The 16,295-nt window shown below is 37.9% G+C and overlaps 1 non-coding gene across 1 annotated transcript; it reads right to left on the bottom strand.

Moving 5' to 3' along the window:
• Positions 1 to 1,907: 1,907 nt before the first annotated feature.
• TRNAK-CUU (transfer RNA lysine (anticodon CUU)) lies at positions 1,908 to 1,980 on the bottom strand. Its single transcript has one exon. It is a non-coding gene; the product is annotated as a tRNA-Lys (tRNA).
• Positions 1,981 to 16,295: the final 14,315 nt, after the last annotated feature.

Here is a 16,295-nt window from a genome sequence, read left to right as displayed (position 1 = left end):
TATGCAGATCTCTTAAATCTCAGTGGGCATCCTGTGCAATTTTATGAAGTGTATCAGAAATAGAAGTGTGTTAATTAATTTCTCTCTTCTCCTAGAAATGTGTAAACCCACATACGAAATATCCACAACTCCTCTTCAGTTACTGTCTAACCCTGGAGATACCATAAGTCCATTATTGTCTAATTTTTTTACTGATAAAATTGCCTAACCAATGAACTCTCATCCTATGCATGCCTATGACTGCATAAGCTTGAAATATTGTCAGGCTTTATTAAAATACATCTTACTAGGAATTTAAGAAGGTAGAACTAGAGCTTTGGGCCTCCTGCCTGCAAACTCAAATCTAACAGGTATTTTTAAAGAACATCTAATAGACTAATCCTAAGAGACAGAATAAATGCCTTCCCATTTTCACTAAAGGTAGTTAGATAATTCACTTGCAGTTTCTTATGCCTGCCTGAAGGGATTTGAATTTACCAGTCCTGTCTTGTATGCCAATTCTAACTCCTATGGTAGCAAGGTTATAGGACTCTCTTAACCTTGTTCACTGAAACCATTTTACTTTACAGAGAATAATTAAAGATTTACTCGGGTATGGAAGAGAAAGGGGAAAAAGGAAGAGCTTGCTTGCTAGCCTGTGGAAAGTTAGTTGCATAGCAACGGGACCTAAATTTTATTTCTTGCTCAATTAAGGTTTGGAGATTTTAGGTTAAGCATTAGCTCAGGCTGGGAGAGGAATCCACAACTTCCCCATTAATTATGTGCCCCAGGTGTCTCAGGCTATGCAATCTCATTGGATTTTTTGTACCTACCTGCCAGGGTGTATCAAGCTTAGGCTGCTGCAAAGGGAAAGGGTGCTGGGAGCTTAGCATACTAAGGTAGGCAGAGGCAGTGGCCTTACCAGCAAAGGTGGTTGTACTTGAGCAAGATATGAAGAGCAGGTCCAAGGGACAGTGATCAAGCTGAGCCAAAAGATGAGATTTTGGGGGAAGTTCATGGTGATAAGGCAGGTCAGAGCTCAATCAGGAGAGTCAAGTCTAAGCGATAGGTCAGGTTTTGGATCACAGGGTACATGGCCAGGCACAGGCATTTTTGCAGTGCACTTCCAATGTCATTCAAGCAAGGAACAAGCACAAAAGCCCAAGGTAAAAGCAGCTGTTAGCAAAGCTGTTCATGGTGAGCCTCCACTGAAGCTTCTCTTTCTTTCAAGGCTACTGATTACTTTCTCTATGTTGGGCCTGAGCTCTGCCAGGCAAACCTCCCCAACACTAGATTTTTGTGAGAACAACAACAAAACATACCCAGGTCACTATCTTCATATTCCACTTATTTTAGACCTCTGTATGGCAAAACATTATGTCCTGCAGAATAATATTGATAATGTACGTCCTTCTGTGGAGTCATATTGATAACTTACCAATCATGTTGCTTTGCTAGCTGATATTGGTGATAAGAGGTTGCCTTAATAGCTCTAAAAGATTATTTCGTTTCTATATTGAAATTTAAACAACCTAGAATAAGGATGTATATGTGGATGCGATGTGCTGTTTAAACACTAGATGTGTTATTGGGAAACCACAACTTGAAGGCTAGTGAAGAAATAACAGGGCATTGACTTGAGATACTGATGATTTACCATGCTACTGCAATGTGCACTTATGAGTGAACTGCAGGGCTCCATCCATGACACATCCTCTTTTCCCCTCCATTTCAGTACCCAGGCAGCATAGGAAGGGTGAGCATTAACACCAGAAAAAGGGGGAAGAAATACTAGAAATGTTGTGTGTATCCGTTTGTCCTGGGTTCAGCAGTAGCAGTCATGTTTCTCCTTCGTGGTAGCTGGTGCAGTGCTGTGTTTTGACTTCCAGCCTGGGAACAATGTTGGTGAAAACAACAGTTCTTTTTGGCGCCCAACGTGGGGCACGAACCCACGACCCTGAGATTAAGAGTCTCATGCTCTACCGACTGAGCTAGCCGGGCGCAGAGGCCGCTCCCCGGAGGCCGCTCCCTGCTGCGCCCACCGCCAGCGGCCCCATTTAAAAGAACTGTCGTGGTTTAAACCCAGTCAGGCAATTTGTTCACTCACTCCCAGTGAGTGGTGCCGAGCTGAAAACAATCGAGGGCCGCCCCCCCCCCCACCGGGGCCCTCTCCTCCCCTGCTCCCGGAGGAACAGGGAGGAGGATCGAAAGGGTGCAACTCCTACGGGTTGAGACAAGAACAGTCCAGCAACCAATGTACAACACAAATCACCACCGCTACTACCAACTACAACAATGATAAGGGAAAATAACAAGGGAAGAGAATACGATACCACCAGCCAAGAAACAAATCCCACTCGGAAGCCCATGTCCTTCCGGGTAACTCCCAGTTACCCCCCACCCCGGGCATGACGTGCTGTGGTATGGAATACCTCCCTGGCTAGCCTGGGTCAGGCGCCCCGTCTCTGCTTCCTCACAGCTTCCCCTCCTCCCTGGCAGAGCATGAGCCTCACAAAGTCCTGGGTCAGGGTAAACATCACTTAGCAACAACCAAAAACATCGGCTTCACCAACACGGTTCCCAGGCTGGAAGTCAAAACACAGCACTGCACCAGCTACCATGAAGGAGAAATATGACCGCTACTGCTGAACCCAGGACACTGTTTTAGCTGTATTATTACTGGCCATGAGCTGTAATAATTGGATAATTTGGATTATGAACGTTAGATTGTTAAGATTTTAATGAGTAACAATGAGATCATGGGTTTGTGTAGAAGGTGTGTTTCTTCTGACCAAATAAACTGCATGTGGTACTTGGTCTGCTATCCTTCTTGAGACTGTTAAACCTAAATGAAGCAATTTTTACCACAAGAATGGCATAGTTTGGAAGTGGAACAGTTAATATATATAATGAAGTTAACATATTTATATTTTACTTTAATTAAACTGAAAAAAAGTGTGTTCACGTAGACCTTAACTTTTATTTCGTATTTTTAAAGGCTCAAACTTGTGAAAATTCAAATGTGCAGATATGTAACTGGTTGCCTGTGCAAGAGAAGGCTAGCCTACCATCTTTCATAGTTAAACTCAGATGCACCCCTTGAAGAGACCCTTCTATAGAGACCCATTCCATCCCTGGATCAATCTGGATGTTAGCACTGCTCCTGAATTAAATCTGGTACAAGAAAGAGTATCATGAACCTAATTTAAGTGATTACTAGTGAGCATATTTCCACATAAATTTTGGAAAGCTGGTCTTTTAAGGATGATGTGGCCTTCCACATCTCTCTTCCTGGAATGCAGCATCCATTTCCATCAATAAATTTTTCTTACCTCAGTTCAGAACTTTTCAAAATAAAGAGAAATTGGATAGTCCAGGTAACCAATGATTGCTTACTCGCTGAGATACATGTGTTTCCCTGTGTATTGATTGTAGATTGATTGTATGCAATTTGCCTTCTTAGTTCAAAGGTAGATCCCAGTAACACACTGCCTCATTTTTGCCTCATTATTATTTTCATGGCAATGAAATTTGGAAGAAAAAATATATACTGAGACCCTGATCAGTACAGATTACTGGTCCATAAACTGATCTTTTCTCCTATGCTTTGTAATATCAACCCAGTTCAGACATCCCAGGTGAGAAAGCCACAAGGGTAAGCACTATGTAATGATAAAGTCTGAACAATGCAGTAAGTAACTACCTAACAGCTGATGACATGCTGGCAGAAGAAAGTTTTTAGATAGAGGTGGAAGGAGAAAAATGAGGTGACCTTTTTTTTTAAAAAAAAAATAGCATGACTAACATAATTAACGTGTACATTAATCCCACTTTAAATGCACTACAATTGCTACTAATACCTTTTATTATGGTAAATATATTTAAAAACTCAAATTATACACCTGTGTTTATGAGTAGAATTACCATTTATGGGCTTTAATATCATGATTATACTTTTTAATTATTACCATCAGTGTAGCACGGTTAGGCAATGAAGTAGTAATAGGCTTCCAGCAATGGATCTTACTGCCTTAATTGGCTGTAGTGCAGAAAAAGGAAGAGCCATAAAGTTCTGAGATATCAAGTACAGAAATAAGTTAGTGTTAGTTAAAATAGTCCTCGTTCATATGTGGAATATGGGATCAAACACTTAGTTTCATGGTGTCTGGTATTTTATCTGTGATGCAGTCTAGCATCATATTTAAAGAAGGCAAAAGAATCCCCTTAGTGAACAATTATGAAATAATTTTCCCTCTGGGAAGTTTTCTGCCTTCTGTCAGTTGAACTTCTCTTGTTCCATAAAATCTGAAGTTTGTGTCTCTTCAGAAGTAGTGCTTATTCTTACTTCATGCAACTACAGTTGTTGTCATTATCTGCATAAATGTCTAATCCTTTAAAAGCCTAAGTTCTTGGCCTCAGTGTACCTAATTAAAGATATTATACAGATGGCATGAAAAATGAAGGCCATAGGGCAGGTCAGCAAGGCCAACTGAAGGCACTAGTTTTATAAATGAGGAGTATATAGATGCATAACATTGCCAGTCCATAAAGATATGTCTGCTTTTTCTGTACCGTATAAAATTCCTTGTCCTTCCAACTATAGCTTTGTCTTTGTTGTCTTCTTTTGTCTTAATTGCTTTACTCAGGAATATTTCTTTTCACTGCCCCCTTTGTTCTCCTCTTTCTTCTTTCCATTCTACAGGTATTGCCACAAAGAAAGCCACATTTAGTCACTCAAGCCGCTTCACAAGCCTACCAAACTAAGCCGCTTTTTCTGTTTTCCAGATAACTAAAAAAAGGGGGCTATACAATAGGTTTTAAAAAGCTTTGCAAAGTTTCAAGACCAAAGCCAATTAAAAGCTTAAAGAAAGAAGCTAACAAAAACAGGATAGTAAATTGAGATGATCCAAATCTTTGTCAAACACAGGATCTGAAGAAAGATGGAAGCCACAAGGCATAACTTTTCGTCTCCTGACTCTGAAAATGGCAATGGGCCAAACCTTGAGCTGCTTTAAACTGCTATGAGTTTAATAACTCCCATATAGCTGAAGGCCAAAGATCTGGTCCAGAGACTGTGCCTGCTATCATGTTTGCTTCTTTGTGTATTTAAAATCCCAGTAACATGACAGAATTGAGATTACATGGTAGCTCAGGTAATAGCGTTGTATGCTTTTTGGAAGAAGAGGAGTTAAATTTTTTAGCCTTTATGTAGTATACAGATCATGGTTTGGGGCAGTGGGGGGTGAGGAAAGACCCTGAAGCTGTACCATAGGGGAGTTCTCTAAGGCTTTCATTACAACTGAGGGGATGATTTTGCAGCAACTCACAGTATTGATGGCATCATACCATAATGACATCCACAGAAATACAGCATTCTATGGAAAACCATTACCTATAAAATAATGTCACAGACCAATTGTTTCAGTTACATGGGGGTGAACAGCCCCTTAAGCATGCAAAGCTATAACCACATAGTGTTACAAATCGAGTGCTTCTCCTCTGTGGAACCTACTATTTATAAAAAGACTTTATCTTTCCCACATGGGATGACCAAGAGTTAATACTTAGAATTTAAATTTGGCCCTACAAGATAATTAATATGATCTGTTATGTACAAAGACTTTACTGGCAAGTCTTTGTTTTTACTCCTGCCTCATGGTATCAAATCAATAACTTTGTTGTTATGCTTACCAAATGCACAGATGGACAAATATGGATTTCTTGTTGTGGTTTTTATTGACTCTTGAGTAATATCTCAGGAGTTACTAAAGGAAGAAACAGTGGCAACAGTGACTGTATCTTGAGCTTGAATATAGAACTGCTGGAGTGGAGGCAGGAGCCTTTGTAGCCAGTCTCCTCACAGAAAGACTCAGAGCAATGGGCTTCAGCTTTAGTTTTCAATTAAAATCAGATTTGGGAAGATCAGTGATTAGAATGTGGAACTTAAAGATTAAGTGAAATGGTAAGGACTTTTTTTTTTTTAGGGTAGCATGGGCAAAATGAAGAATTATACTGTTAAATCCTGTTAAATATTGCCATAATTCAGTGCATCTGTGGGAAAATGAGGAAATGGAGATTTCTTATGCACTACTGTTTTAAGGGCAACATCTAATCTCCAACCATTGCCATTTTCTGTTGTCCCACAATTAATGGAAAAAATGTAAGTAAGACTATTCTTTTTTTTCAACTTACCTCCTTATTTTGGTCTATGGAACTGTTTTACTAAAAGTATTTATATTTTCCATAAATTTGTACTTTACTGAGGGGGACACCATTGATCATTGCCTCAGACAGAGAAATCGCCATTCTTTAGGATGGGGTTTTTTGCAGTTCTTGATGCTGGATTAGGTGTCTAGACTAAATTGTCTTCACGAAGTCCTTGCTTTTTTTCTTTTTTTTTTTTAAGTTTGATGACATACTGAGTCATTCCAAGAATGCAGATATACATGTAAGGGTGGCTGTGGGGAAAGTAAGGTAGTATCGGATTAAGTGACATTTTTTTTTCCTTTTAAACACTGCATTTTGCACCCTTCTTACATATTATCCTGTGCTAATGACTGCATAGTTAAAAGTCAACATTTTAATAAAAAGTACCAGAAACCTGCGTAACAAAGTTGGCATACATGTAAGACCAACTCTTGATGTTTTTTCTAAGCTGTTAAAGAGCTGCACCATGTGATACTACCATGTTGAAGCATCCTGGTTATACGAATTTATGACAACTAGAAGAAGACCAAGTAGCAACACACTTTTCCTAACAAAAGGAGTATTGGGAAGGTGACAGCTGCTACCTATGAAGTGATGGAGGTATCCTGGGTGTCTCTGTCAAGCGACAGCCTAAGGCCAGTCTTGTTGGAGATACAAGGAGCTGTTAAAAGTACTGACAGGCATTTTAAGCAAGAAAGAATTGAGGAAAAAGTGAAGGGGAAAGAAATCAATGGGGAATTGCATTTGTTATTATAATTTGTTCTTAACACAAAATAGAGCAGGAAGGCAAAACTTTTTTCTTTGAGTGACAGAAATGTAAACAAGAGAATTATGATTCCTTTTGAGAAACTAAGGGTGTGCTTTGTTCATTGCAAAAAATAAAACTGCACATATTATACTAGTGAAATATTTACTAGAAGTCATTCTGTTGCCTCTGACATGAAGGGGCATTGAGACTTAGAGACCCCTTAAAGCTGTAATCATTTAAGTAATCACATGATGATCTTTTTCTTTAGTGTGCTGGTTGAGAATATATTCTTAAAACTTTGTATAAGTTTGAGGTGGGATAAACTGAAGCTGATTAGAATTGTGCTAATTGTCATTTCTATAATCCACAGACCAGATGTGCCTCTGAAGAGCGACTTTTCATAAACTAGCATAGATTGAATAACTCACAACAGTAAGAAACTAAAATTTTCCCAGATGCTTGTAAAATACCTCAGGCAACAAAATCCATTCAAAATGAACAGTAGTAGGATGCCTGTACTCTAGCTGGATGATGCTGACCTAGAGCCTGTTTTTTACAGACATAGTATCACAGAATAGTTTGGGATGGAAGGAACCTTCAAAGCTCAGCTAGTCCGGTGCCCCTGCAATGAGCAGGGACATTTTCAACCAGATTAGGCTGCCCAGAACCACATCCAGCCTGGCCTTGAAGGACTCCAGGGACGGTGCATCCACCACCTGTCTGGGCAACCTGTGCCAGTATTTTACCATGCTCACTGTAAAAAATTTCTTCCTCACATACAGCCTCAATATCCTGTCTTCTAGTTTTAAAGCCATTACCCGTCACCCTATCACAACATAGAATCATAGAATAGTTAGGGTTGTAATGCCCTGCAAAAAAGTCTCTCCTCATATTTCTTATAGGCTGCTTTTAAGAACTGAACTTTTAAGAACCTCTTCATGTTTTTAAGCTATTTAATGACACTAGACATGAGGCCTTTAGAAAACTGAATCCTTTCTGTTTCTTGTTATCATTACTGCTGTGATTCCTGGAGGGGTGCATGGGTTACTGAAGAGTGGTTGCACATTATAGCTGTAACAGTGTGATGACCCACTATACAGATTTGTAAAATCTGTATCAGTGCAGATTTCCCAGCCATACAGGCAATATTCTTATTTATTAGCACAAGAGCAAGGCCAGAAGGAAGAGAAATGCTGACTTGAGCTCAGAAATATCCACCAGCTTTGAGGTCACCAAATTTTAAAACACTAGCAAGATAACTTCAGACTTGGATTCCTATATTGTTTGTCACTGCTATGTCTCTAAAAATGGGTATTAGAAATTCCTTACATGGCTACTTGGCTGGGTCTGTGAGATGACTAGTTAGTGCAGGCATGAGCATGTGTGTTAGCTGGGTGTTAGAAAACAGCTTCCCGGTGGCTGCTGGCTTGCTGCAATTGTAATTTCCCTACAATGTTTAACACTGCTGTAACTGACAGCAGCCAAAGTGATGGCATAAAGGGCTATTTTTCTCATAAAAGTGTTGAGGTTTAATGGGGATAAAATGTTTCATTTATTGAGCAGTTGAATTATAACATTCGTTGCTCAGACTCTATGTATCTTGACATTAAGCCTGATGAAAAGGTACAATCCTGAAAATACAGCACCTACCTATATTCTCTGTGGAGTAACAAACCAATGTGGCACCAAAAGGAAGAGGTAATAAGAAGCATAATTACCCAATATGATTAAGCTCTGTGTTATCTGTTTTCCGTTTTGAAAACACCACCTTTCTCCATCTTCTTGTATCTCGTATTTAAATTGTGCAGTGTGTCATCCTGAGTGCACCTTTTGCAGTGCAAGTACAAACTAAAACAGTTCTTAATTCTGAAAGTCACATCAAACAAATCCTGAATTCTATCTGTTGGTTTGTTTCTTGGTTTGTTTTTTTGTTGTTTTTTTTTTAATTTGGTTTCCTGGAAACTCTTTAACAGTGTGTATTGGTTTGAAATGCTACTTGAAATAATTTCTACAAAAGGAAAGTTAAAAAGTGATACTGTGTGGTCATTTAGTTAATCAGCACAATTGACAGCTTGACAAATGTCCCTTGTCAAATGAAGCTGCAACACATATTTTTCAAGCTCTTTACATTTCATGGCATTTTAATTCCCCCTCCAGAATGTGTAATAACAACGTAGTTTTCCACTTGCATGGTAATGCCTAACCCACATCTCAAGTAAACACGCACACATAGAGCTACTTTGAAACCAAAAATGGTGTTTCACTCTAAACAAAAGAGATGGAGGACTCTTTGTAGTCAGCAGTTTGCATACAACAGCAGCATGTCCTCCTGTGTAAAACATGTAAAACCTTGCTATTGTGGCAGCTGATGAAATAGTAACGGTTTGTTCTGAATTTTTCATGTAATATGCACATTTGTTCTCAAACATAAAGCATAGAAGGAGGTTCAGCCTTAGAGGCTGGCTTTCTAAACATAATCCAGATTCATACCACTTGGCATATGTATTTGAAATGCAGGACAGTACCTCAAGGCTAAGCATTGCTAAGTCTTCTAACATTTAAATGCATCGGATCAAATTTAGCACAACAGCCATAGTAAAAGTTTCACAGTCCAAATAGGCTTCTGTTTATCTCTTTGTCAACCTATTGCTTCAACTGTAGAAAAGACCATAAACTACACATTTTCATGTTAAAACTTAATAAGAATGTAAATCTGAAAAGTAAAGTGGAACTAAAGTGGTAGCTTTGGAGCTGTAAGTAAAAGAGAGAGGCATTATGGCCTATCTGGTACTTTTTATTAAAATGTTGACTTTTAACTATGCAATCATTAGCACAGGATAATATGTAAAAAGGGTGCAACATGAAAAAACATGAAAAAAATATTAAGATTATAGTTATTGTTTAATTCTGGCCAGCCCCGGTGTTTTGCAGCTGATAGCTTTTACCTTGGCAAGCTCAGATATTATTTTTACTGAACTAGAAGTTCATTTTGCAGTTTGCTTCACAATGAAATTTATTACATGAAATACAGATAGAAGGCAAAAATAAACTGATGTAAAACACTGATAACTCCAGAAGTTCAGGATTCGGTCTCAGGTGAAAAGCAGTCCTTTATTTCCAGCTGATTGTAAATAGTTATCTCTGGGAGGAAGAAAAGATCTCTCTGAAATCCTAACCTGATTTTATTGATTGGTACTGGAAAAATGATGCAAAATTGTTTGTTTGTTTTTTTTTTTCTTTTTCATTTGCCCTCTATTCTTTAAAAAACCTTTCATTAATTTAGAAAAAAAGCCTGGATTAGTAGTAATTGTAATATAAATGCAGGGAGATGGGGAGAGCAGGGGGAGAGATTGAGAGAGAGGTGTTGCCATAGCACAGACAGTAAGCATTCATTTTGAAAGATTGGGTTATTCTATCTTACAGATCACTAGGGACCAACAAATGATTCAAAATAGTACTAAATGTCTTTAATTTATATTAACTCAGACTAATTGATTGGTTTATTTTGTAATTTCTCAGGAAAAAAATATTGTGTACTTAGTGTAAAAGTAGTTTGGAAGGATATGCTTCATTTGTAACATACTTGTGAAAGTTCTTTATACCTTCTTGAGCATAAAACTAATATCAACCTTAAATATCATGCTTCTGTACTGTCTTAATCATGGCCCATTGAAAGGATTTACGCCAACCACAAAGTATTCCTACATTACTAGGAATGGACTGAAAACTAATGACCCTCCCACCCTTTTCTGTATCAAAAGAGGGATTTCTAGAGCTGTAATCAAAACTGAAAGTAATTATGACAACTTCACTTGCATGAATAATGATTAATATACTCTTAGGATTGTGCATGTGCATCTTGCCCTTGTGTTTCAAAACTCATTTCTTCTGAATTTGAAATAATACGGGGGGGGGGGAGGGTAGGGGAGGAGAAGATATTTTTATTTTAAAAAGAACAGGCTATTTTGGTGGGAAACTTCCCTTCAGATTTTTTTTTTTTTTTTTTTTTATTCTAATGCAAAGTGAGACCCAAGGGTTTTGCAAAATATTTGTACACTTTATTCCCCAAAAGACATAATCCATTCTATAGTAGTCTATGGGATAAGACCTCTTTTTCTCAAATGTGAAAGAGCCCCCAGTTTACAAGATTTGGAACAAAAACCTAAATTTAGATTTCCTGCATTTCAGGTACTAAAGCATGATGCTGTTGTGCCATTCTTTCCTATCCAGAAATTTCACCCAGGAGCTGTAAAACTCACCTAATCAAACATGTACAACACACATTTAAACATTTGTGGAAAATTTAATTTCTCATTAAAGGCAAACATCAAAAAAACACTCTAAGTTTTAAAGTACAGTTTTATGTTTACAGTTGTGTGGTTATGTACCCAGTTAGGGCTGGAATCTAAAATGCGTTTGCTATTTATACGCACTGGCTTTAGAATAAATTCTGTGATTTTCAGATAACTTGCCCTTTATCTCACTTTTGACTGACACAACTCAATCACAGGGCCTATCTGACCAGGTGCTTTCCCCATCTTTCTGTAATGGTTTTATACATTTCCATTTCTCAGAATTATCTCCTATTTGTTTAGCTACAGTAAAGAGGTGGTACTCCATGATAAATTTCTGAAACAAAAAATGATGGGTTTTCCTATAATGATTACTCCCCATAAGCTTGGTTAAAAAAAAGTTGGAATTTTTATCCAAAGGAATACTCTTAAATTTTATTGTCTGTTTATCCTTATGCAGTGGACCTCTGTGCCGTTCAGTAATTTATGTTTGTCGTGCTAAACTGGATAAAGTGATAACTCAGAAACTACAAGACAGTCTCTCTTGCTCCAGTAGCACACGTGCAATGCAGGGCTTACACTTTCTTGACAAAACAAAGTACTTTCAAGGATAGTAGCATTAGGTGCTGAAAAAAGAATGATATTATGGAGGAAAGAAGATGTGGCAAGGGCTCACAAATTAGTGGAAGACTGCAGTACCTTCAGGGCTTCAGTAGTGTGCTTCTGAATCACAATTCTTCCTGTACCTCTTGCTGGACTTGGCACTGATTTACAATACAGCTGAGTCCTAACAAGAAACCAAGACTTGCTTCCTTAAGAAAACATGTATGTAAATTGGGCTTTGATAAGAAACTCAAACACTGGGATAGAGAAGGTTGGACAGAGCACATGAACAACTGAAGAATCTTCTAAAACATATCATCTCCATAGAAAAAAAAATGTAGAAAAGATGCTGACTCTAGGAGAGAATTAAGTGAAAACAGAATGCTGACTTTCAGTTCTTCATGGAAGACAATTCGGATTGTCTATTTTTATTCTAAGGTCAATCCCTTAAATGCCTTTTGTATTTAGTGAGATTTAGTATTACAAGAATTTACAGCCAGTACTGCAAAACTTGAATTCTTGAGTGCCTTTTTACTAGTAATTCCACTGTTCTCAAAAGGAGTGCATGAACCTATACAGATTTTGAGGAAGTATCACAGGACTTTTAACAGATTTGCGAAATATTTCTTCTTTACCACAATAGCATATTAAACTTAATAATGTTTCAGGAAGATCTGATATTAATTCTGGAGAAATCTATGAAATTCATCTCTGCTATCCACTAAACTTTTGTAAACAAAGTATTTTCTAACATTAATTTTTTTTAAAAACTGTTGGGGGGACTATTTTCAAGCAATCCAACAGGAACATACTATTTTCATTTAAATACAAATTCTAAGGAAGAAATAGGTGTCCAGAAAATTCAGTCCACTTCACAAAATAGGCTACAACTTCCTAGTTGGTAGGGAAAAAAGCTGTCAGAATTCAGCTCTGTGTTTCTTCCCTTGCACATTTTTGGGTTTTTTTGCTTTGTTTTTTTTGTGGGGTTTCTCCCGTATCAGCTGCCAGATGAATAAGTAGCTAGGATTAAATAAAATTATGAGGTATGCTGGACAAGTAGTTGATAACAATCAAAGTCTCTAGGTACATAGAAAATGAAGAATTCTTGTAGGAAAGAATTTACAGTGTAAAAAGGTAGCATTAGTGTCACAGAAAAATTAGATAGTTAACAGTTTTTAGGAGCAAAGTGCTACCTTTGTGAAGTTCTTCTCAGTTTCATTAATCTACTCCGTGACAGAGAGGATTTTGAGCAGCAAGGGAGCTGTATGAAGAATGTATGGACTATTACTGTTCTGCCATTGCTGCTGATGCACTGTTGGGCTATCACGCCATGGCTCTTTCATCTTTTTATGATCTTTATAGGCCCTATAGCTACTGCTACATCACATTTAATCATCTTTAACAGCTTGAGTGTCAAAAAGTTAAATAGTTTTAACTATCCTTTTTTTACTTTAACAATATGCAACTTAACAGCACCTGTGCTGAGCTCATTAATGCTATTGACAGATTTTGTGCCATCCTGTGCCTATGCCCTCACTGTTCTTATCATGTGATACACTTATGCACTATTAAACCTATGAAAGGTGATTTTATTATAGCCATGATCTTCGGTTGATGCCATTCTGCCATCTAACTTGTCTCTCACTAATTACTTAGATCTTAGTAACAGTTTTTTCATACACTGTCAATAGCCAAAGAGAGAACACCTAATGAGGTAATCCACTGACTGTTAAGCTGGTGCCCCAGTTTTTTTCAGAATAATTCATTTACTCTTATATCTATATTAAAAGCCTAATTTAGAATTTCTTATCCAAACATACCAATTTCATGCCTGTCTATACTAATAATTATAATATCAAATATAAATTGCAATCACTTATATTCAAGAAAGATGAGTTCAAATTGCAGTAGATGCTGGATCATAAAAGGCATAGAAAATATACCTTATATGAAGGGTCTAACAGAATGTAACTAGATTCACAAAGCAGAGGGTACGAGTAAACAAGAGTATCTTTTATAATCCATTGGGTATGAGACAACTGTTTAAGTCAAGATGCTCTGAGAAAATCTATAAGAAGTTTCTTTCTATGAAGCAGTAGTTAAAACTGTAATAACTTGAAGATTACTCTATAATTATCTTCCAGGGGGAAGAAACCTGGGATTTTTAAGCTAAGAAAGAGGTAATTTTCTGAAATAATTGTTTTGCATGGTTGCAAGCAGGAAGAGGAGATGGATATGATGGTCCTAATTCCTGCCATGTTTCCATTGCTTCTATATTTTTTCCAGTGTTTTCCAAATAAAATGGAAGAAAACCTTCTTACTTCCCTGCTATCGTAAACCAAAGATATTTAAACCTTTCCAATTTAAATAATTAGCCAGTGGAGTCTCACCAAAGTGTATAAATACCTGAAGAGAGGGTGTATAAAAGATGGAGCTGTGCTCTTTTCGGTGATGCCCACTGTTGGGGCCAGAGGCAATGGGCACAGACTGAAACACAGGAGGGTCTGCCTGAACATCAGAAAACACTTTATACTGTGAGAATAATGGAGCAGTGGCACTGAGTTGCCCAGGGAGGTTGTGGAGTCTCCATTCTTGGAGATACGAAAAAAGCATATGGACATGGTCCTAGGCAGCAGGTTCTAGGTGGCCCTGCTAGCAAGGGGGTTGGATAAGATGAGCTTCTGTGATCCCTCCCAAGTTCAACCTTTTTGTGACTCTGTGAACAAAGGGTCTCATTTAGACAACAGTGTTTTCAGAGAAAGAAGAGATCATTACTGGATCCAGAACAGAGAAATAACAAATCACTAACTGTACTATTATTTCACTGGAACTTTTCAATCTTCAGTCCATTCCCAGTTACCATTACTTATTACTTCTATTATTAGTGATTTAAGTTCAAAGTAAATTCAATATAATTTTAAGAAAAGAACCTAGAGACAAGTTAATGTTTCCAGTTTTACAGTTGATTGTCTATTTTGTGGTAACTGTCCAGAATTTTTTTCATTGAGATTCAAATTAATTAAAACACTGTTTTATGGAAAAGGGTATTTAATCTTACTATTCTGTAAGAAATATTTATTTGTCTTTTCAGCCTGACTTCTAGAAGATATTTTTACCTGCAGAAAGTCTCAGGAACAGGAAGAGGCCTTTCCCTGCCCAGAACCTACTATATCTGAAGACTTCTGCTTAAGCTTAAACTTTTCTATCTGTGCTCTTAGGTAAGGCATTATTTCCTAAACTTCACCTACACAGTCAGAGCAGCCAGATTTATAATCTCATGCTTAGACTGAGTTTCATGGTAAGATTAAAAGAAATACTATTCTCAACAGAAGCAGATGATTATGTTGCCATTGAAAGAAAGGGTAGTTACTAGACATAATTTGAATACATCAATACAGAATTGGCCCTTGTACTTTCAGTCTGTTACCAGAGCAAATAGCAATAATATTCTTCATAAATACTCTCAGATAGCTACTATTAGGGGAGATCCACTGCCCAAGCATTCACACAGCATTAAAGGAGTCGCGCACACACACCACCCAAGACTGCTGGGACCAGTATCCCTTCACAGGGGGGAGGCTTCAGTGAGCCCTTTCTGCTCCTTGCTCACACACACTCACTCTCAGTGAACTTCAGTATCCATTCACAGGGGGGAGGCTTCAGTGAGCCCTTTCTGCTCCTTGCTTACACATACTCACTCTCAGTGAACTTCTTCCTCCTTCGGGATTGACCCTAAGTTTCCTGAAGCAGAGTCTCAGATGTCCGATTCTGGGAAATCATTATGAGTGAGTGGCACAGCGAAAGGTACACGTAAGCTGGGTGCCTCCAGATAGGGACCCCAAACAAGGAAATCCCTGGATAATTATATATACCCTTATGACTTCTGCAGCTGTGCCTCACTTCCTTTCTTAGCCTAGTGGTGACTTTTAGTCTGGGGTCTTCAAACACCTTATTGTATTCTTTCTCCATCTCCATGCAGGAAGGTCATTAACTGATAATGTGAGTTGCAGCTTCTGCTGAACGTTGCTGCCTCCTTCACTTTTGGTTTATGCTTTTCTTGCACCTGCTCATCACCAGAGCACAGGACACTAAAAGTCCCAGACCTAGGATAAACATTACTTAGCAATAACTAAAACATCACTGTGTTAGCAACATTCTTCTCACACTAAGACATAATGCAGCACTAGTGCTGATTAATGGTGATATATTGCTCTTGGAGCGCTGGGTTTAGCAGCATTGCTCTGTAGACTAAACTTTTGACTGATTTTAAACAGAATAATTTCCAAAGTAATTCAAAGATGGTTCATTCATGAATCCACATGAACCATAGATTTTTTTATGTATTTTTTTTTTGCTCTGAAAGGTGAGCTCTGAAGCAGTGTAGAATCAGTCTTTACTTGATGCAAGTATTCACCCAGCAGTGCTTCTTTAAGTCATGTTTTTTTGAATTATCAGCCAACAGATGC

This window comes from Pezoporus occidentalis, unplaced genomic scaffold (genome assembly GCF_034315485.1).
Source record: "Pezoporus occidentalis ecotype Australia unplaced genomic scaffold, CSIRO_AGI_Poc_V1 ctg1, whole genome shotgun sequence".
Taxonomy (NCBI): domain Eukaryota; kingdom Metazoa; phylum Chordata; class Aves; order Psittaciformes; family Psittacidae; genus Pezoporus; species Pezoporus occidentalis.
This window is presented reverse-complemented; position numbering and strand designations above follow the sequence as displayed.